The 23046-nt window shown below is 45.1% G+C and overlaps 1 non-coding gene across 1 annotated transcript; it reads left to right on the top strand.

Annotated features, from left to right (window-relative positions):
• The first annotated feature begins 1005 nt into the window (after nucleotides 1-1005).
• On the top strand, nucleotides 1006-1124 carry LOC143986260 (small nucleolar RNA SNORA68). Its single transcript, XR_013276469.1, has one exon. It is a non-coding gene; the product is annotated as a small nucleolar RNA SNORA68 (small nucleolar RNA).
• Nucleotides 1125-23046: the final 21922 nt, after the last annotated feature.

Below are 23046 nucleotides of genomic sequence, written 5' to 3'. Positions count from 1 at the left end.
GCGGGAGCTCCAGGAGAATAATCCAGAGGATTTTAGGAATTATCTCCGGATGAGGGACCCCTGCTTTCACCAACTCTTGGCATTGTTGACCTTCTATATTAAGAAGCAGGACACATGCATGAGGCTTTTATTTTATTTTTTGGTTGAATAATTATGATTTGATTTGTTATATTTTCTATATTTTTGGATGCATAGAATGCACTTTTTGGTTAAGTTCTATTGGCAGATATCATCATGTCTAATTTTATTTTTTTCATGCACAATAAAAACATTGTGTAGACTAATACTTGGCTATGTATTTTACTTCAAATTACAGTTTGGGAGTAGGCAGTTACATTTAAAAAAAATACAATGTAAAATTGACAAGGGACACCAACATACAGTAGTTGTATCTTTGATCTTAAAAACTATGGGATAATGGTGTTGTGGTAACTTGCCCAAAAAAAGCATAATACTATTCTTGATATCACTAGAAAAAAAATGCCTTTGGAAATTAGTTTGCAATAACTCCATCAGTATCACCAGCAAAGCAGCTTCATTATTATCCCATTAAAAAAGAAGAGAATTGTGCGCTGCATTTCGAGATTTCATAATTTGCCACTTCACAAATGTTAATTCTTCATTATGAATGCTAGTTTACAAGACCAACCACTTCTGGCTCATCCTTGCTTCCAAGCGTGCGTGTGTGTACTTTGAACTTTTGTCCAACGGACTTGTGTACACATGCTCTGAAAATCCGACAACAGACATTTGTTCGCGGAAAATGTAAAAAACCTGCCTTCCAACATTTGTCCGTGGAAAATTCGACAACAATTGTTCGATGGAGCGTAAAAACGGTTGGATTTTCCGCCAATAGCCTCTCATCACACATTTCTCGTTGGAAAATCCAACCATGTGTACGAGGCTTTAGTGTGCTAAATGGGAAGATTTCCGCTTGCTAATACAGTAACTAAGGGTAAATTCCCACCCTGGGGACAAAGGCAGCAATTAAAAAAGTTAAAAGGATGCACACAAAACCCAAAGATTTTTAGTCTGTGTAGTAATCGTGTTTGGTGTGCACAGGAGGACATGGTCATCTTTCAGAAGCCGGTGCCTATGAAAGTGAAACTAAAAGTTCTACACTTGTTATTTTTTTTTGTTATTTTTTAGGTTGAGTTACCATAAACTCCTTTTTGTTTTATCTTGTCTGGTATTTTTATGCTCTTCAGAACTGAAGGAAACATTATGTGGATCTCTGGTGGTATGACATAACTGCTTTATTTTGGTTATGACGTGAACATTGGCACCATGCTGGCTATTTAAAAATAAAAAAGCGCACCCTGCATGTAAAAGATTGTGCCACCCTCACAGCTCGGCCATGCCACAAGAGATTGGGCTGCTATGAATTCTTCTGCATCCTGCACTTCTTTTAATGGCTTGGTCCCTGCTGTGCAGCTGTTTCATCCAATGGTCTCTATATCTCTACAGGGCACAGTGATTTAAGAACTAATAGAGGGAACAACTGAGTACAGGAGATGAGGCACTGGGCAGTTCTGGAGGTGTCAAATGCAGGGGACTTTTCAGCAAGCTGACCCCTTTTCAGTATTAAGAGGGGTAACTCTGGGCTTCGTTTTAAATGACTACAGAGTCTTTGTTTCTTGTTTGTGTAACATCGCTAAAGACTTTCTTTAGGGACAATTCACAAGAAAATGATTAATTTGGGCATGCAACTTCAATTAGATCTTATGCACAGAGATTGATGCACCTGTTTTTTTTACCTAATTACTTTTCCAGAAAAAAAAAGTGTTGTAATCTAACTTTTGTTCACTCCATCCACAACAATGAGCACATTTGAACTATTTGATCTTAAATATTTAGGGTGCACTCACATTGGCAGTTTTAACCATGCCCTTGAACAGTTCACCCACTTTGGTCTGGTTTGGTTATGTAGTGTGAGCGTTACGAACAATGTCTGGGAACAGTTAAATGTATTGTGTCAGGGACCACTTGAACAAGGTAGTCCTAGGCACAGCTCATTTGTGATCTGGCACAGTTTACTTCAGTGTGAGTGCAAACTGTGCCTGAGAACTGAACTCACCATAGATTATTGAGCACAGACACAGGGATCACTGTAGTCTGATTTAGAGACCAGATGGTGTAGGTGTGACCTGGACTTGAATATAGCATATAGAATAGAATTAAACGCAGGCACAGTGTGGTTCAACCATGTTCAGTGTGAGTGCACCCTTAACTAGTGCAGGTGGAATAAACATATATTTCATTTATTTAATTTATACAAGTAGATTAAACACTTTTACTTATAGGTTTTGAACCACTAAAATTACAAAAAAATGTTTACCTCAATCTTTTTTATTTGCTAAATCTTTAAATGATGGGATTAGCATTCTGCACATAAATATATGTATACAGTAAGTGCTGTTTTGGAGAGAAAGTGGCATGTTAAAGCATGGTGACAATCACCTTAATGTTCAGTGCATGCATATATTTTCTTCCTGTTATTTTATTTTATATTACTGAGATAAGATTCCTTCTCACCATTCCCTTATTCTGATCACGTTATGCAGCAGTAAGTTTCCTTTGTTTTGCAGGAGACTTTTTATGGTTAGCACCATAAGTGCCACTAAGTGGTATTATATCTTTGATTTACTTGACGTGCAGTGAAGCATAGCGTTTGGCAAGTAAGTATGCTTTAATAAAAGCTTTCAAATTTATAGTTCTGGCTACAGAGGCCTGGAAGATGTTCTTCCTGTGAAGCAATACAGACGCCATTTTGAATTTATAGTCTTGCATTAGTTCCCTTGGCAGCTGTGGTAGCCAACAGTGTGAGAATAATTCTTACTGCAGCACCTTCACTTACTTATTTGGGACTGTATTAAAAACACACATTACTTACACCTTCACCAATGAATAATACTCAGATTGGCAAACAGCATCATGACCACACAGGCATTAACTAAACTTAGCCTGGGTTCACTTTATGGAAATGCAGTAACCTGTAGCAACCAGGAATGAAGCTCGGATTCAATGCTACCATGAGCTTGATGCGATTTCTGCAGGTTCAAAATTCATGGTCCTAGCACATTTTTGTATAGATTCACTCACTCACCAATATTGGCCTTGGAGAGTGTTAATTTCACTGGTGGCTAGAAGGTGGTGGCTGACCTCTGAACACTCTTTGAGAAGGACTGTTTTCACATGTGAAGGTGTTGGAGCTTCTCCATCATTTTTTCACAATCCCAAGATTTCATCTTTGAATTGGGACTTTTTTTTTCAATATAGGATTACATCTAAATATTGATGAACACTTTTACAATTGTTTTTGTTTTCTTTGTTTTGCACCATATTATACTGAATATATTGACGCTGCACATTTTTATTTATATATTATGCGAATGGATTTATTTTATTGATACACTCATGTGTGCTGTTTTTGTTCCAATTTTCTGCACCAGTAGTTTAACCAATTATTGGGATCTTGGGTTCAGTAGCCACCGTAGATTTTCTTTCCCCTGCAATTGTGCATTTTCGTCAACAAATCAAACATGTACCATGCTTCAACCTAAAAACATACTGGAAAGTTATCAAACTTTGGCTCAAACTGACCATAGCATATGAATATTTTGGATGATGTTAAAGTACGACTGAAAGTTTGATTGAAAAGGCTTATTGAAGAAAGAGACCAAAGCTTACTGTAGAGGCTGTTGCTACCTTACATCTGCCTCTGTTATTGCCTAGGCCAGTGTTTCTCAGCTCCAGTCCTCAAGGCGCCCCAACAGGTCAAGCTTTCAGGCTTTCCATTATTTTGCACGTATGATTTGATCAGATTCACTGCCTTAGTAATTACCACAGCTGTTTCATCTGAGGGAAATCCTAAAAACATGACCTGTTGGGACACCTTGAGGACTTGGCTTGAGAAACACTGGCCTAGGCATCCTTAGCTTGGTTGCCCGTGACTACTATGGCCCACTCTATTATCTTAGTATCATTCTTTTTATAATGCAATTTCGGGAAAGAATTAAAACTTTTAGTGATGCGCATACAACATACATAGCAAACCTTCCATGACCAAGAATTAGAGAACGATGTATGAAAATGTGGTATGGCCTTAGTGCTACCCTACTACTGCTTTACAAAGGACAATGTTCTATTGGCGTCAGGACTCTGAAACCATTAGAGCACTGTTTTTATTTAATGAAAGATAAGAAACAAAAAAAATAAAAATCTCAGATTTTTCCTAGTCTTTTCACCTGTCATGTGACCAGTCTCCCCTCCAATGATAGAGTTCTCTTTGGAGGATTAAACAGGGAGAAGTCTATGAGGTACCATAGGCTCACACAGTTACCTGTGTTTTTTTTTAGACACAAAATTTGGGCTGCAGCATGTGTAACCTTGCAGAGTGTAGCAAAGAGCAGATAGTAATATAGCAGGCAACACAATTGCTAACACAAGCCTTTGCTCTCTGGTCTAACAGAAATATATATTTAAAAAAAAAAAACAGAGATATGTTCAAACACCTTTTACTGCTTGCTGTTAACTGAATATTTCATTTTAATTTGTTTATACTACTGACAGGTTCACCTTGAAGATTTTCAGACATGTTACCAGAGGCTACTTCACTTGCCTCCTTTACATCTTCAAATAAGGTCAGCAGTATTCCTTGTGAACAAGTGGCAAGGTTGGGGCATGATTTCTTAGCTCATATCGTAAAGAAAAAAAATACAAATAATATCTCAGCTGTGGAGGACACCTAATGTAATGTAATAACTTTTTGCTGCAAAGAGCCAGGTAGCTTATTCTTGCACATGTGTTGTGTATACATTACAGATTAGAAGGTTTATCACAGCCAAAACAGACCTAGAGGATTTTATGCACATATCAGATATTTTATAAAAATCTACTCTATACAAACACAATGTAATCAAAAATGATTGCAGTAAATGTACATGATAAATCAATTTCACAGTTTTAAATAAAAAAAATATCTAAAGCCCAATGTTCTCAAGACTCATGCCCTGTACACACGACCGTTTTTTCCCGTCTGAATAAACTCTGAAGGTTTTTCCGACGGAGTTCTGACGGAATTCCGCTGAAACTGTCTTGCATACACACAATCACACCAAAATTTGATCATCAAGAACGCGGTGATGTACAGCACATACGACGGGACTAGAAAAAGGGAAGTTCAACAGCCAGTAGCCAATATCTGTCTCCCGTACTTGCTTCAGAGCATGCATCGTTTTTGGTCCATCGGAACAGCATACAGACGAGCGGTTTTCCTGATAGAAATTGGTTCCATCGGAAATATTTAGAACATTCTATTATTATTATTATTATTATTATTATTATTATTATTATTATTATTCTAGGTCCGTCAGAATTTTTGGAAAAAAAGTCAGATGAGGCATACACATGTTCAGAATATACAATGAAAAGCTCCCGTCAGCCTTTTTCTGTGGGACATTCCGCTAGTGTGTACGCGGCATCACGAACAAGTATCCGAACCCTGGAGTGTGATGTTAAAGAAGTGAAAAGAGTTAATCTGGCTTCTGTGAGAAGGCATATTTTCTAAGCAATATTTGACATCTTATCAGCTCCTTACAATAGTGATGGGCTAAATCATTTTGGAAAAAATGTATTTGGTTGCTCCAATCAGTTCCGCCTGAAAAGCTAACAGGAGGACCTGATCTGAAAGACAATGTGAAAGGGGCCTAAGTTGAATAAAACACATCTTTTGTTTGTTTTTTCTGTTTATTTATACTATGGGGTTGTTTTACTAAAACTGGAGAGAGTATAATCTGGTGCAGCTCTGCAAAGAAACCAATCAGCTTCCAGGTTTTTTTTGTCAAAGCTTAAAGTGGATGTAAACCCTCACATATACCCAGTAAAGTGAACAGCCTCAGATGATACATAGAGATGAAACAAATCTCCTTACATAAGTTTTACATTTACATTTTGTGTTAGGAGATTTTCTCTTCCTGTTTAACACTGCAGTGAAGTCTGGGCATACAGCCAAGACAGCTGATTGGAGGAAAGGCACACACCCCCTCTCCTCATAGGTAGAGGCTTTCAGAGATGATGATTGCTGAAATGTGACTGTATTTAAATCTGCTCATATTTTTACCCCCCCCCCAGACTGACAATGCTGCTGTACAAATGTGCACCCTGTGCTCATTCATCCAGACTGGCATCTGTATAATACAGGAGGTGAACTGCTGGCCAGATCCCCAGTGGAAAACAGAGGGAAACATTTTTTCCCAAGTTCGTCTTTCAGGACAGCCACCTTAGAGAGACCCTGGCTCCTCCCCTCTCAGGAAACACCGCCTTCAATTTCAAGATTTAAGCCTCGTCCTCCCTCTGCTCCTCAGTTATGGTGTTTCCTCCGGCGGGGAGACACCGCTAAGGAACCTTAGCTAAATCAGTTGGCGAAACTGAGGCTACGTATCTGAAATGGAGCTCTGACTCCGTTCGGCAGTCCGACTCTGTCGTACTGACCGTCTTACATGTACTCTATCTTCGCTTGGTGAAAGCAGGAAGTTTTAGAGGTTCACCCGTTCGTTCACCCAGGCGGGTGTTACGACGGGTTCGGCAGTCTGGGCGGCCAGAGAGCTGGTTTTTTGACTGACCGTCTTTTACATGTACCCTAATCTTCGCTTGGGGAAAGCAGGAAGTTTTAGAGGTTCTCCTGTTCGTTCGCCCAGGAGGGTGCTGCAACAGGGTAGGCAGTCCGGTCGGCTGGGGAGCTGGACCCTCGTACTGACCTTTTTTACACGCACTCTAAACTTCGCTTGGGGAAAGGTCCATCCCTTCGTTCGCCCAGGGGGGCGCTGCAACGAGACGTCCAAGGTCCCCCTGTGTTAGCAGTCGGCTTGGAGCTGGAGGCCGGACCGGATGACGGGCGACGTCAGTTCCGGTGGGGGCGGACTTCTTCGTTGTATCCGCGTCTTCCGGTTCCGGACGCGGCACGTGAAAGGGGACCAAGCGTTCGGCTGGTGCAGCCTCTCTTTCTGAAGTTGTACAGGCAGCTGTAGGAGGCACGTTCGCACCACTCTTCCTCAACAGGAGAATGTCTGAAGCAGAGGCTCCAAGAGCTCCTGGAGATAACAGCACCAGCCACTCAAAGGTAAGGGGAACCCTGGGGAGGTGTTCCCTTACATTATAACCAGTAGCTCCACTGGTGTTTTTCCCCCCTTGGTGGTCGGGGGGAAGGGCAGTGCGTCTGGGATCCTGGTGGTGGTTGATCCTGGGGGGGGCACTCCCGGTGGTCCTCTATGTAGCGCTGGTGTTTCTTTTTCTTTTTTAATTTTATGCTGCTCTCTCTTTTATTTCTGTCTTTCAGAAAGCCACAAGCAAGTCCCCCCATGGTTCTAGGAAGAAGTGTCCTTCATGTAGAGCCTCTATGGGGGATTCCTGGTCCAAGGCACTTTGCAGAGAGTGTATTGAGGGATTGGTTAGAGAGCAGGCAGCAGAACAGGGGGCAGATCTGGCGGCTTCTGTGAAGGAACTTTCTAATACTTTCCAGTCCTTCCAGACACTTTTTTCTAGTTTACAGTGGCCTCAGCCCCAGAGCACTCCTACACCAGCGCAGCAGAGTGTACCATCCAGCCCTGTGGATGTTCCTCCTGCAGGTGGAGAGAATCCAGGGGGTCCCAGAGAGGAAGCTGAGGAAGAGGTTGACAGTGTCGGCTCAGACTCCCAAGGGGAATCTGATGATGAGGGGTTGGATGGGGAATCCAGTAGAACCTCACGGTATAAGCTTTCCCTGGAGGAAGTGGATGAGCTCTTAGGAGCTATTCATACCACTTTAGGCATACAAGAGGAAAAGAAGGCACTGTCACTCCATGATCAGATGTACAAGGGCATGGGGGAACAGAAAAAACGGATGTTCCCGGTGCATGACATCTTGATCGATGCCATCAAGAAGGAATGGCAGGATCCTGAGAGGAAACCTTTCTTTTCTGGGGCATTAAAACGAAGGTTTCCTTTTTCAGAAGAGGAGGCTCTCGTCTGGAATAAATCTCCCAGATTAGATGCTGCTTTTTCCCAGGTGTCCAGACACACTGATCTGGCCTTCGAGGACATGGGGGTACTTTCAAACCCTATGGATCGAAGGATGGATTCACTCCTAAAGAAAGCCTGGGATTCATCACAGGGGAATCTTAAACCGGCCATGGCAGCCACAGTGGTGGCTCGTAATATGGAGTATTGGCTTACCCAAATTAATGCGCACATTGAAGCAGGGACGGCAAAGGAGACCATTCTATCCTCCTTTCCCATGCTGCTTAAAGGGATAGCATACATTGCGGATGCTTCAGCTGAATCCGTGCGAATGTCTGCAAGGTCCTCGGCTCTGACCAACTCAGCTAGGAGGGCTTTATGGCTGAAGACCTGGCAGGGAGACAATGTGTCCAAAGCAAAGCTTTGTGGGATCCCCTTTACAGGAGACTTGCTGTTTGGGCCAGGTCTTGAAGCAGTGCTTGATCGCACGGCGGATAAGAAAAAGGCCTTTCCCGTTAAGGGGAAATTTGGGGAGCAGTCAAAGAAAAAGACTCATCCCCAGAAGAAGTTTGAAGCCCCTAGAACTAATCGGCAGAAGAAAAGTTGGGGGCTCAAGGGCAAAGGGCGCGGGGGAGCAATTTTTCGCCCTCCTGAACAGCCCAAAAAGTCTCAGTGACAGGGTCACAGTGGGAGGAAGGTTGGGGGCCTTCCTCCCACAGTGGGAGATGATCACCTCCAATCAGTTCGTGTTGGGGGTCATCAGAAGGGGTTACCGTTTGGAGTTTTCAGAACTCCCCCCTCTGAGACTCCTTGTCACCGAGCTGCCAAAATGTGCAGAAAAATCGTCTGCCCTTCTTTCCTCTCTGCAGGAGTTAGAGGAGCAAGAAGTGGTAGTACGGGTCCCAGCAGGAGAGACAGGCAGGGGCTTCTATTCCCACGTGTTTGTGGTTCGCAAGCCTTCGGGAAAGTTCAGGCTTATCCTGAACCTGAAGCCTCTGAATGTCTCAGTCACTTACAAAAGGTTTCGGATGGATTCAGTTTACTCGGTGAAAGCACTTCTTCCACCAAACTGTTTCATGGCATCGATAGATTTAAAAGATGCATACCTGCATATTCCCATCGCAGAGGCCCACCAGCGTTTCCTCAGACTGGCAGTAAGAACCTCGGTAGGGGTGCTACACCTACAGTTCAAAACACTTCCCTTTGGGCTATCCTCTTCCCCCCGGATCTTCACCAAAGTAATGGCAGAAGTTCTGGCTTATCTGCGTCTCAGGGGAATCTCAGTGATCGCGTATCTCGACGATCTTCTCCTGTTTGCCCCTTCTCCGACACAGTTGACTCGAGATTTACAGACAACAAGAGACCTGTTAGTAAACTTGGGTTGGCTTCTGAACCTGGAGAAGTCCAACTTAGATCCTTCCCAGAGGGTCAACTTCCTGGGATATGTGTTGGACTCAACAGTACAGAAAGTCTTCCTCCCTTCAGAAAAAATTCAAAAGGTAGACAAGGCACTGTTGTTTCTCCAGGGCAGCCACCAGATCTCAGTAAGGAGGGTCATGTCGGCATTGGGTTTGCTGACGTCCACGCTCCCGGCGGTCCAGTGGGCGGGATTACATTACCGTCCCCTGCAATTATTTATGCTGAAGGTTTGGGATCACAGCCAGGGGTCCCTGGATTCTTTGGTGTCGGTTCCGGACCAGGTAAAGAGGTCCCTCTGGTGGTGGAGAAAGGGAGCAAATTTGTCCCAGGGCCTAGAGTGGGTTTTACCAATATCCAGGGTGGTCACAACCGATGCAAGCAGCTCAGGTTGGGGTGCACACCTAGACTCCCGCCTGATACAGGGTACCTGGGAGAGGAGGGAGTCGAAGAGATCCTCGAATTGGAGGGAGCTGAGGGCAGTAGATCTGGCTCTCAGGACCTTTCAGAGAGAACTCAGGGGGCATCACGTAAAAGTCAGGTCGGACAATTCCTCAGTGGTAGCCTACATCAACAGACAGGGGGGCACCAGGAGCGAATCCTTATGGGCCCTAACAAAAGCCATCCTCGGGTGGGCCGAAGCAAATGTCCTGTCCCTGTCAGCAGTCCACTTGAAGGGGGAGCAAAATCAGGTGGCAGGTTTCCTCAGCAGGAGAACATTGAGAGAAGGCAACTGGGTTCTCAAACAGGAGGTTTTCGAAATGATCACCCAGAGGTGGGGGATTCCTTCGATAGACCTCTTTGCCTCGAGGGAAAACGCGAAAGTAGCCAGCTTCTTTTCTATAAACAAGAGGGACGGGGCGTTGGCGGTGGACGCACTAGCACAGAATTGGGATTTCTCCAGGTGCTATGCTTTTCCCCCTCCCGTACTGATTCCGGCAGTGTTAAGGAAGTTTCAGGTGGAGAACACTATCCTTATTCTAATCGCACCTCACTGGCCCAGGAGGCCGTGGTTCTCCATTCTGAAGGGCCTGTCTGTAGAACCCCCCTGGATTCTCCCAGTCCAGGAGGATCTTCTTTCTCAGGGTCCAATCTGCTGTCCTCAGGTAGAGCGGTGGAACCTTGCAGCTTGGCTTCTGAGGAAGAACTGTTGAAGGGCAAGGGCTTCTCTGATCACTTAGTAGCCACGCTCCTAAACTGCAGGAAAAAGGAAACCAGGACCATTTACTTAAAAGTATGGAAGCGGTTCAATAGCTGGTGCTCAGAGAGCTCCTTCAATGTGCACAGCTCTGTAGCCGTTCTAGAGTTCCTACAGGCTGGGGCAGATAAAGGTTTAGCCCTTGGAACTCTGAAGGGTCAGGTATCCGCTTTAAGCGTGTTTTTAGAAAGGCAGCTAGCTTCAGACCCTTGGATAATGAGATTCTTCAAAGCCCTAAGTAGGCAGAGACCTGTTTCAAAGTCCCCCCTTCCCAGTTTGGGATCTTTCTTTAGTTTTACAATTTCTCACAGGAGAACCTTTTGAGCCATTGGAATGTTGCTCATTAAAACTGATCACTCTCAAAACGGTGTTTTTGGTGGCGATCACTACAGCAAGGAGAGTGAGTGAACTCGAAGCCCTTTCTGTTAGGGCACCTTTTTTTCAGGTTTTTCTGGACCGTTTGGTTTTTAAGACGGATACGGCCTTTTTGCCTAAGGTAGCCTCTAGTTTTCATAGAGCCCAGGAGATTGTGCTACCTACTTTCTGTTCAAATCCAGTAAGAGAACAGGAACACATCTTTCATAGATTGGATGTTAGAAGATGTGTCCTTCATTATTTAGATTGTACAAGTCAGTTCAGGAAGTCTGATTCACTTTTTGTGTTGTTTTCAGGGGCTAGGAAGGGTTCCAGAGCCTCTAGACGTACGATAGCCAGATGGTTAAGGTTAGCCATTGGGCAGGCTTATGTGGCAGGGGGGTTAGAACCCCCAGTTGGGATTAGAGCACACTCAACCAGGGCAGTGGCAACTTCTCAGGCAGAGTGGGCTGGTGCATCTCCTGAACAGATCTGTAGAGCTGCAACATGGTCCAGTTTTGCTACGTTCGTGAAACACTATAGACTGGATCTCCTGTCAGCCAAAGACCAGGCCTTTGGTCGTAAAGTGCTGCAAGCAGTGGTCCCACCCTAAGGTAATGTGCTCACTTATCCTCTCTAAGGTGGCTGTCCTGAAAGACGAACTTGGGAAAAACGGAGTTACGTACCGGTAACATCCTTTTCCGGGAGTCTTTCAGGACAGCCCCGGTTCCCACCCAGGTTTTTGGAGATCGTCGGGAACTCGTCACACGAGACCGTCAGGTAAGATTGAAAGTTTGTTTGTTTGACGTGTTCTTGTGTCTCCCCAGTTGGCCGGAGGTACTCTGGAAGAACTGAGGAGCAGAGGGAGGACGAGGCTTAAATCTTGAAATTGAAGGCGGTGTTTCCTGAGAGGGGAGGAGCCAGGGTCTCTCTAAGGTGGCTGTCCTGAAAGACTCCCGGAAAAGGATGTTACCGGTACGTAACTCCGTTTTTTTTTCCATGTTCTCGTTGCTGATCTCCTACCTTCACAAACTATGTCAACCATGTTCTTCTGAGCTCTGTAGTTCCTCTTGCTGAACCTGCTGAAAATACGTTATTGCCTTGTGATTTCTTGTTTGCAAGACCGCTGGCTGCTATCCATCCAGTAACCTCAGGCAGCGGTCTGATACGCCCACTTGTAGTCTTTGAAAGAGAGCAGGGAGTTGTATTTCCATCTGGCTCACTGTAGTGGGTGGAGGGGTCTCAGAGTCCCTGGTCTGTGTCACCCATGGAGGTGGTGTCCTTCTCCTCTGCTCCCTTCTCCTCCTCCCTGCCAAGACCAGCCCCGCCCCCGCTGCCACTGCTCACCCACCTGCCATCTGTCTCCTGTGCAGGGAGAATTACAGATCATCAGGATGACAGAGCGGATCTTGGGCTGATAGAACTGTATGTGAGAGCACTGCCTGTGGTAAGGCCCCACCTCCCTGCACATTGGAACAGTGCACTCTGTGCTGTTTATCACAGTTCCGGTGCAGGGAGGCGGGGCAGTACGACGAGCAGTGTTCTCAAATACAGACCTATCAGTCCAAGATGTCTCTGGATTATCTGTTACTTTCCTTGTTCTGCAATCATGGGCAATGATAAGGCACTGGTTACTCCTTACTGATGGGCACTGATAAGGCACTGGTGACACCGCACTGATAAGGCAGTGGTGACTCCGCACTGATGGGCACTGGTGACATTGCACTGATAAGACACTGGTGGCACCGCACTGATGGGCCCTTATAAGACACTGATGACACAACACTGATGGGCACTGATGATACAGCACTGATAAGACACTGGTGACTCTGCACTGATGGGCACTGATAAGGCACTGGTGACACCATGCTGATGGGCACTAATAAGGTACTGGTGGTCCCTGACATGCAGCACTGGTGGTCCCTGACATTTGACACTGGTGATCCCTGATTTTCGTCACTGGTGATCCCTGACATTTGGCACTGGTGATCCCTGACATTTGGCACTGGTGATCCCTGACATTTGGCACTGGTGATCCCTGACATTTGGCACTGGTGGTCCCTGACATTTGGCACTGGTGGCCCCTGACATTTGGCTCTTGTGGTCCCTGACATGAAGCACTGGGGGTTCATGACATTTGGCACTGGTGGTCCCCGATAAGCTGCACTGGAGGTCCCTGATGAGCTGCACTGGTGGACACTGACACATTGCACTGGTTTGCATTTATATTAAATGCATTCAATTAATATTAACCACTTGCAGACCGGACCAATTTGCTGGTCAAAGACCAGACCCCTTTTTGCGATTCGGCACTGCGTCGCTTTAACTGACAATTGCGCGGTCGTGCGACGTGGCTCCCAAACAAAATTTATGTACTTTTTTTCCCACAAATAGAGCTTTCTTTTGGTGGTATTTGATCACCCCTGTGGTTTTTATTTTTTGCGCTATAACCAAAAATAGAGCGACAATTTTGAAAAAAACGCATTCTTTTTGACTTTTTGTTATAATAAATATAACCCCAAAAATATATAAAAAAACATTTTTTTCCCTCAGTTTAGGCCGATACGTATTCTTCTACATATTTTTGGTAAAAAAAAATCGCAATAAGCGATTATTGATTGGTTTGCGCAAAAGTTATAGTGTTTACAAAATAGGGATAGTTTTATAGCATTTTTATTAATAATTTTTTATTATTTGTTTTTTTACTAGTAATGGCGGCGATCAGCGATTTTTATTGTGACTGCGACATTGTGGGGGACCCATCGGACATTTTTGACACATTTTTGGGACCATTGTCATTTATACAGTAATCACTGCTATATAAATGCAGTGATTCCTGTGTAAATGGCACTTGCAGTGAAAGGGTTAACCAGTGGGTGGCAGTGTAGGGGTTAAGTGTTCCTAGGGGTGTGTTACTAACTGTGGGGGGGTTGGGCTTTCATTTAGTGAACACTGATCTCTGCTCCAATCACATGGAGCAGAGATCAGCGTCACTAGTTGCTAGGCAGAATGGAGAAATGTTGTTTACACAGCATTTCCTCCATTCGGCCGCTCCGTGAGACGATCGCGCTGATGCCCGCGGCGATCGAGTCTGCGGGTCCCGCGACCGGACTCACGGGGGTCCCGACCAGCGCGGGAGCGCGCCGCTGGCGGCACGCTCCCGATGGCAGGGCGGCATTGAATATTGGACGTACCTGTACGCCAATATGCCTGCCCGTGCCATTCTGTCGACGTACATCGTCGTGCGCTGGTCGGGAAGTGGTTAATATGCATTTATATTAAAATGCTTTGTATTTATAAGGCTGTAACCTATCATACCATGTTTTATGTATGACTTGCTCGCTGCAGAATGAGGGATGTGATTTATGTTGAAGTGGGTGAGTTCAAATTTACATGTACAAGCCTAGTGGACCTCCCACATTCACTCCCATTCCAAGGATTCATTGGAAATGTGGGCTGATTACAGTTAAAGAGAGAAGATAAGATGCAATCCCTGTTCTAAGAGATCCTCCCTGCCAGAAAAGATGATGTATTTTTTGAATCACAAAGCTGACTTCCTGAAAATCCAATCAGTTATATCTCTTAACCACTTCATTACCAGGCACTTTCACCCCTTCCTGCCCTAAGCTTTCAGCGCTGTCACACTTTGAATGCCAATTACGCGGTCATACAACACTGTACCCAAACTAAAATTTTTATCATTTTCTTCCCACAAATATAGCTTTCTTTTGGTGGTATTTGATCACCTCTAGGGATTTTATTTTTTGCTAAACAAACTAAAAAGGACCGACATTTTTGAAAAAAAATAAGTTTCTGTTATAAAATTTTGTTTTCTCCTTCTCTGACAGGCACTGATGAGTCTGCACCTATGGGCACTGATGAGGCGGAACCGATGGGCACTGATGAGTTGGCACTGATAAAGTGGCACTGATGGGCACTGATGAGGAGTCTCTGACATGTAGAATTGATGGGCAACAGATGAAAAACAAGCTCTGGACTGCCGCACTCTTCAGAAAACCACTTTCTTTTATTGGAAATCACAAAACAGCTCAACAAACATAGCGGACAAGGAAAAATTGCTGACCTTTCGCACTAGCTGTAGTGCTTAATCATAGCTATGATTAAGCACTACAGCTACAGCTACTACAGCTCTGTCAGAGGCTTCTTATCACAATCGGAGATGCAGCGTGTCTGACTGACACGTCGCCCTCCGCGGGCGTGTGCCGGCATGTTATCCTGCTGGACGTCATATGGCGCCCAGTCAGGACAACAGAACCACTTCCCAGCCGTCATTCTGTTATAGGCCAGGCGGGAAGTGGTTAAGCATTAAGAAATTTCACAAATGTAATGACTGTTTAGTGTTTTGTGTGTGTGTGTGTGTGTGTGTGGGGGGGTGTACATTTTTTTTTTTTAAATCCCGGAGTTCTGCCTTAAAATGTAACTCCACTTTTGTTAAACACACATTCCCCTCTGGTGATCTATGTACATTAATTTAAAGATACACACTCCACAAAACCCTTTACCTAGTGTATCATCACAGCGCTGTGGATAACTCAATATTTTATATCTTAGCGGCCACTTACCATAAAATGTCACATATAAAAAGGTGCATAAAAAAATAGTTATAAACTTCCAAAAAACTAATTAGTTGCACGTGGCGCTATAACCTGTGTTTCTTTCAGTGCACAAGTCCTCACCTCCTCAGTGATCTTATCTCAAATCATAAATTGTGTAATCAATAACAAAATATATAAATATTAATCACTCAGTGAATACCCAAATTTGCATTTAAATTACACATATAGTGAAAAATATATAGACGAATGTGAATATAGTCCATCCACCACACAGTATTTGAAAAAGCATCCAGATTACAGAAAGTCTTTCTATAAATGCATAAAAAGAATATCCAGTGTACAGATTCCTTTCTACAAGTGACTCCTTCACCACACCATCCGTGATTTATGCTCCCCCCTTCGTGAAAACACTCACCGGCTGCTAAGCCTTACACTCTCGTGTGAGGCTCAAGGGCTTTCAAATAATCTCTCAAGATGAAATTCAGACCCCAGCACATCCGATTGGAACTTCTCCACTTACGCACTTCATTGTATAAATATATACCTCAAAGAGAAATCACAGAGGGAGACCCCAATAGTGTAATACTGCAAACACTCTTTAATGTATTAAAAATCTCACTCCTTATGCACTCACATGAACTTAAAAACGCAAAATCACTTCAAAAGAGTAAAAAGACTCGCTTCACAACTTCACTCCACAATACTATTCTGAATACGTCAGGGCATTGGTGGTCATGGCGGACTCATAAGATACGGTACTGTATCACTTGATCTCACCCCTCCTCGTGCGTCCCGCCTGGTCCCACACAGCAGGTCTAATCGAAAAAGGGCGCCTTCAAGTCAGATGAAACAGTCCTCTTAGTCCTGTGCCTCCTTCCCAGCTCCGTGTATGTCAGCTCAAAAATCACCAGATAGCCACGCCCCCGACATGTTTCGTCACATCAGACTTAATCATCCCATGATTAAGTCTGATGTGACGAAACATGTCGGGGGCGTGGCTATCTGGTGATTTTTGAGCTGACATACACGGAGCTGGGAAGGAGGCACAGGACTAAGAGGACTGTTTCATCTGACTTGAAGGCGCCCTTTTTCGATTAGACCTGCTGTGTGGGACCAGGCGGGACGCACGAGGAGGGGTGAGATCAAGTGATACAGTACCGTATCTTATGAGTCCGCCGTGACCACCAATGCCCCGACGTATTCAGAATAGTATTGTGGAGTGAAGTTGTGAAGCGAGTCTTTTTACTCTTTTGAAGTGATTTTGCGTTTTTAAGTTCATGTGAGTGCATAAGGAGTGAGATTTTTAATACATTAAAGAGTGTTTGCAGTATTACACTATTGGGGTCTCCCTCTGTGATTTCTCTTTGAGGTATATATTTATACAATGAAGTGCGTAAGTGGAGAAGTTCCAATCGGATGTGCTGGGGTCTGAATTTCATCTTGAGAGATTATTTGAAAGCCCTTGAGCCTCACACGAGAGTGTAAGGCTTAGCAGCCGGTGAGTGTTTTCACGAAGGGGGGAGCATAAATCACGGATGGTGTGGTGAAGGAGTCACTTGTAGAAAGGAATCTGTACACTGGATATTCTTTTTATGCATTTATAGAAAGACTTTCTGTAATCTGGATGCTTTTTCAAATACTGTGTGGTGGATGGACTATATTCACATTCGTCTATATATTTTTCACTATATGTGTAATTTAAATGCAAATTTGGGTATTCACTGAGTGATTAATATTTATATATTTTGTTATTGATTACACAATTTATGATTTGAGATAAGATCACTGAGGAGGTGAGGACTTGTGCACTGAAAAACACAGGTTATAGCGCCACGTGCAACTAATTAGTTTTTTGGAAGTTTATAACTATTTTTTTATGCACCTTTTTATATGATCTATGTACATTACAAGGATTTCAACAAACTTTGTTGCAGATATCTACCTTTTTGTTATTCTGCAGAAATCCCTGTTTGTTCCTCTGTGCCCCTGTGCTAAGTGAGTCTAATGGGAGTGGTTTCATAATTATTAATCAGCTGTGCAGCCGCAGAGCTCTAATGAGGAAATCTGCTGGGCCTGCAACCCTTTAGCCGTGATTTACTATTGGGAATATCTCACCAAAAATTACATTTTTGTTGCAGGGGATACCTGAAATCTGACTAGTAACTTAGTGCAGACTTCTGCGAAAATTGGTGAGTCAATCACACAGGCAGGAAATTATGTTTCTGTGGGTGGGTAGTATACATTCTGTGTACAAAACTTCTCCAGGTAGCTATATTGTATTGCATTTTCAGAAAATTACAGAGCAGCAGATTGAAAAGGAGAGGTCATTTTTAATAAACTTTCAATTACAATATGATTTGTGTAGCAATTGTATATGCTATATATTTTTTTTCTTTATTTGCTATTTTTTTCCCCCAACGAAAGTGGAGTTACCCTTTATGAGGCAAGTAGGAACTAGATAACATGAGCTTTATAAAACAAAGGTATGCCATTTCTAATAATGGATATCAGACAAATCTCTATTATATAGTAGTAGAAATCTTAGCACAGATTTTCTGGCACTGAATTGTTGGTGTAAATGAGTGCCAACAATTGTCATTTATATATTACACCATAGATTTATTTTTCTGTAACACATTTTCAGTGAAAAAAATTACTAAGCTTATGACTATTGCACCTTTAACATTAATGGTTTACAGATCCATGTTGGAGCTAGGGCTAAGCAATAGGGTTAGCACAATGTGAAAAAATTCTCCCAGCTCTTCAACTCTCATATGGGGCACTGTACCCAATGCACCTAACACATAGTATACATAGTATAAACAGCAGAGGCAGCTGTAGGGTGCAAATAACAGCCAGCATCCTTGATTTTAACTGGGAGTTCTGTGTCTGGAATGTAACCTTTATTCATGCTAGCTATTCCAAATCTGATGTTTTCATTGACAAGCGTTATCTGGCCATGGGTCAGAAGAATCGTTTACTTCACACTCCAGAGTGACAAATCTTGAGCTTTCACTGAAATATCTTTGCAAGTCAGATTCCTGCATGAATGTTAGACTGTTGTTATTTTAGCACTGGCTCTTTAACCACTTCAATACAGGGCACTTAAACACCTTCCTGCCCAGACCAATTTTGAGCTTTCAGCGCTGTCGCACTTTGAATGACAATTGCGCGGTCATGCTACACTGTACCCAAATGAAATTTTTATCATTTTTTTCCCACAAATAGAGCTTTCTTTTGGTGGTATTTGATCACCTCTACGGTTTTTATTTTTTGCGCTACAAATAAAAAAATACCGAAAATTTTGAAAAAAATAATGTTTTTTTTTGTTTCAGTTTCAAAACTTTGTAAATAAGTATGTTTTCTCCTTCACTGATGGGCACTGATGGGGCTACACTGATGGGCACTGATAAGGTGGCACTGATGGGCACCAATGTGGCACCAATGAAGTGGCACTGATAGGCGGCACTGATGGGCGGCACTGATGGGCGGCACTGATGGGCGACACGGATGGGCGACACGGATGGGCGACACGGATGGGCGACACGGATGGGCGACACGGATGGGCGACACGGATGGGCGACACGGATGGGCGACACGGATGGGCGACACGGATGGGCGACACGGATGGGCGACACGGACGGACACTGATAGGTGGCACAAATTGGCACTGATAGCTGGCACGGATGGGCGGCACGGATGGGCGGCACAGGTGGGCATGGATAGGCGGCACAGGTGGGCATGGATAGGCGGCACAGGTGGGCATAGATAGGCGGCACAGGTGGGCATAGATAGGCGGCACAGGTGGGCATGGATAGGCGGCACAGGTGGGCATGGATAGGCGGCACAGGTGGGCACTCAGGCGGCACAGGTGGGCACTCAGGCGGCACAGGTGGGCACTCATAGGCGGCACAGGTGGGCACTCATAGGCGGCATCGGTGTTATAGTAATGGATGCCAATCAGTGCCAAACAATAATGCATGCCAATCAGTGATGCCCATTGTGGCCACTGATTGGCATCCATTATGGGCACTGATTGGCACCCATTGTGCTGACTGGCACCCTGGTGGTCTAGGGAGGATTATGTATTTTTATTACCTTTTCCCTGGTGGTCTAGTGGTGTCCCTGGTGGTCCAGTGTGGGCATCCTCGGGGGGGCTGTGCTGATAATCGATCAGCACAGACCCCCCCTGTCAGAGGAGCAGCCGATCGGCTCTCCTCTACTCGCGTCTGACAGACGCGAGTGAGGGAAAGCCGATCACCGGCTCTTCCCATTTACACTGTGATCAGCCGTGATTGGACACGGCTGATCACATGGTAAAGAGTCTCCGTCGGAGACTCTTTACCGAGATCGTAGTTGCCGGGTGTCAGACTGACACCCCGCAACAACGATCGCCGCGATGCGCGCCCCCGGGGGCGCGCAGCGGCTTATTATCCTAATCACGTCATATGACGTCGGGTTAGGATAATGAAACCACTTTGCCGCCGTCAATTTGTAATAGGGCGGGCGGCAAGTGGTTAACAAGCTGGATTGTTGGGTTCTTCAGCCCTTCCCAGTGGTGACCTACACTTAGCTGGACACAACAACTCACTGACACACAAGTTGTGATAATAAAATGGGCTTTAGTGTCTGTTACCCCTTTTTGCTAGTCTCTCCATTGGCTTCTGCTCATCCAACAAATACAATTCAAAAGTCTAACAACTTACAAAGCCATCCAAAACTCTGCCCCATCACTAACCTGGTCTCAAAATACCAACCAAACTGTTCACTTTGAATATTCTCAAGACCTTCTGCTCTCTAGCTACCTCATCACACCCTTCCATGCTTCTCCCATCCTCTGGAACGCCTTATACCGCGTACACACGTATTAGACTATCCGGTGGACTTAGTCTGGCGGACAAACCACCGGACTGTCCGCCGGACTTTCCGAACGAGCTACCTGCCCACACATGGTACTTTTGCGGCAGACTATCCGCCGTACTTTTGAAATGAACAGACTCGCCCACACACACAGAGAAAAGTCTGCTCATTTTGAGTGCGGCTCCAGGTAGCCGGGACCAGCGAAGGAGGCGTCGCTGGCCCCGTCACCTGGTATGGAGTTAAAGGGGAATCCCTACGCCAAAAAAACGTTGTGGGGGTCCCCCTCTAGGTCCATATCAGACCCTTATCTGAACACGCTACCCGACCGGCCAGGAAAGGGGGCGGGGACGAGCGAGCTCCCCCCCTGAGCCGTACCAGGCTGCATACCCTCAACATGGGGGGGTGCTTTGGGGAAGGGGGGCGCGCGGCCCCCCCACCCCAAAGCACCTTGTCCCCATGTTGATGAGGACAAGGGCCTCTTCCCGACAACCCTGGCCATTGGTTGTCGGGGTCTGTAGGCGGGGGGCTTGTAGGAATCCATGAGCACCCTTTAATAAGGGGCCCCGGATCCCGGCCCCCCACCCTATGTGAATGAGTTTGGGGTACAATGTACCCCTACCCATTCACCTGTGAAAAAAATGTAAAAAAAAATACAACACAACAAGGGTTAAAATAGTTTATTGCACAGCATCCTCTGGGACTGTGATATCATAATGGGCGGGGACATCATCCAACGATGTCCCTATATACGTTGCCGCGTGCCTGTCATTGTGGCCAGAGACAGCGACGAGGCAACAGCTCAAGAAGAGAAGAACAGAAGGCCAGAAGACAGCGGCGACAGAAGACCGGGCCACCGCTTGTAAAAGAGCTAGAAGAGGGGGACAAGACCCCCCTATAGGGGGACAAGACCCCCTGAAGTCGGAAGAAGAGGGCGGCGGTGAAGAAGAAAGATGAAGATAGCGGAGGAGTCCGACGAGAAGACCCCCGAAGACGGAAGAAGACCCCCGGAGCTGTGCAATAAACTATTTTAACCCTTGTGTTTTTTTTTTTTTACTTTTTTTTCATAGGTGAATTGTACCCCATACTCATTCACATAGGGTGGGGGGCTGGGATCCGGGGGCCCCCTTATTAAAGGGGGCTCACGGATTCCGATAAGCCCCCCGCCTGCAGACCCCGACAACCCGTTGGTTGTCGGGAAGAGGCCCTTGTCCTCATCAACATGGGGACAAGGCGCTTTGGGGTGGGGGGGCCGCGTGGCCCCCCTTCCCCAAAGCACCCCTCATGTTGAGGGCACGCGGCCTGGTACGGTTCAGGAGGGGGGGGGGGGGCGCTTGCTCGTCCCCACCCCCTTTCCTGGCCGGTCGGGTAGCGTGCTCAGATAAGGGTCTGATATGGACCTGGGGGGGACCCCCACGCCGTTTTTTTGGTATAGGGATTCCCCTTTAACTCCATTCCAGGTGATGGGGCCAGCGACGCCTCCTTTGCTGGTCCCGGCTACCTGGAGCCGCGCTCAAAATGAGCGGACTTTTCTCCGGGCAGGAAAATCTGTTCATTTCAAAAGTACGGCAGACTAGCACATACACGGTCGTATTGTCCGCCGGACTAGTACACACACGGCCGTATTGTCCGCCAAAATGCTTGTCCAGCGGACATATTCATGTGCAAAACTACTTTCTTAGTCCGCCGGACTTTTGGGTAAAAAAAGTCAGCCGGAGCCCACACACGGGCGGATTTCAGTCTGCCGGACTTTTCCACCGGATTGTTTGATCGTGTGTACGAGGCTTTACTTCAAACTATCTGACCATCTCCTAATCTATGCATCTTTAGGTGATCCCTAAAAGCCCATCTCTTTAACCACTTTCAGACCGGACCATTTTGCTGGCCAAAGACCAGACCACTTTTTGTGATTTGGCACTGCGTCGCTTTAACTGATAATTGCGCGGTTGTGCGACGTGGGTCCAAAACACAATTGACGTCCTTTTTTTCCCCCCAAATAGAGCTTTCTTTTGGTGGTATTTGATCACCCCTGCGGTTTTTATTTTTTGCGCTATAAACAAAAAAAGAGCAACAATTTTGAAAAAAAACACATTCTCTTTTACTTTTTTCTATAATAATTATCCCCCACAAATGTATAAAAAAAAATTTTTTTCCTCAGTTTAGGCCGATATGTATTCTACATATTTTTGGTTAAAAAAATCGCACTAAGCGATTATTGATTGTTTTGCGCAAAAGTTATAGCATTTACAAACTAGGGGATAGTTTTATGGCATTTTTATTAATCATTTTTTTTACTAGTAATGGCGGCAATCACTCGATTTTTATTGTGAGTGCGACATTATATCAGACACATCAGACATTTTTGACACATTTTTGGGACCATTGTCATTTATACAGCAAACCGTGCTATACAAATACACTAATTCCTGTGTAAATGACATCGGCAGTGATGGGGATAACCACTAGGTGGCAGTGTAGGGGTTAAGTGTGTCCTAGGGGCGTGTTGCTAACTGTGGGGGGGGTGTGGCTGTGTTTTACACATCACTGATCTCTGCTCCAATCACAGGGAGCAGAGATCAGTGTCACTGTTGGTAGGCAGAACAGGGAGATGCTTGTTTACTTTAGCATCTCCCCATTTTTTCTCCCTGT

Source organism: Lithobates pipiens, unplaced genomic scaffold (assembly GCF_037356315.1).
Source record: "Lithobates pipiens isolate NorthernLeopardFrog02 unplaced genomic scaffold, aLitPip1_a1.2 Scaffold_16, whole genome shotgun sequence".
In the NCBI taxonomy this organism is placed as follows: domain Eukaryota; kingdom Metazoa; phylum Chordata; class Amphibia; order Anura; family Ranidae; genus Lithobates; species Lithobates pipiens.
This window is presented reverse-complemented; position numbering and strand designations above follow the sequence as displayed.